This window comes from Magnolia sinica, chromosome 1 (genome assembly GCF_029962835.1).
Source record: "Magnolia sinica isolate HGM2019 chromosome 1, MsV1, whole genome shotgun sequence".
NCBI lineage: Eukaryota > Viridiplantae > Streptophyta > Magnoliopsida > Magnoliales > Magnoliaceae > Magnolia > Magnolia sinica.
This window is the reverse complement of record NC_080573.1, coordinates 59,788,598-59,789,116: the sequence shown is the minus strand read 5'-3', so window position 1 is coordinate 59,789,116 and position 519 is coordinate 59,788,598.

Here is a 519-nt window from a genome sequence, read left to right as displayed (position 1 = left end):
CTTATTTGCTGGTATCCAAACAGGCCCTAAGTGAAAGAAAGTGAAACATTATAGGTCTTCTCCATGAAATTCATGATGCAAAGTCTAGATATGGATAAGTCCACAACAGTTTCATCATAATGTCGAAAAAAGAAAAATAGAAGATTAATATAAACAGTAGAGCACAGCTTCAATGCACATGGTAAGCACCAAGAGATCTGCACATTATTTCCCATCATGAAAGGACAGTTACAAGAATCATACAAGCATTTTCAAACTATAAAAATTTCAAAAGCCATATGGAAGTGTGCTAGGATTCCCAAATTACAGTTATCAACAAAAGAATCATGAGTAAAAGATTACCCCATGATTATTACTAAATAGTTTCAAAAAAATAACATGGTAAAAACAAAGTAGAAAAAGATGACCATCCCGTCCTAGGTCATCAAAGCCCCCAAGCTACCACTCATGGGGATTATGGGCATTCCACGGAAAAGAGCACGTCACCCAGCCAAGGAAATGCAGAGAAACAACGGCATA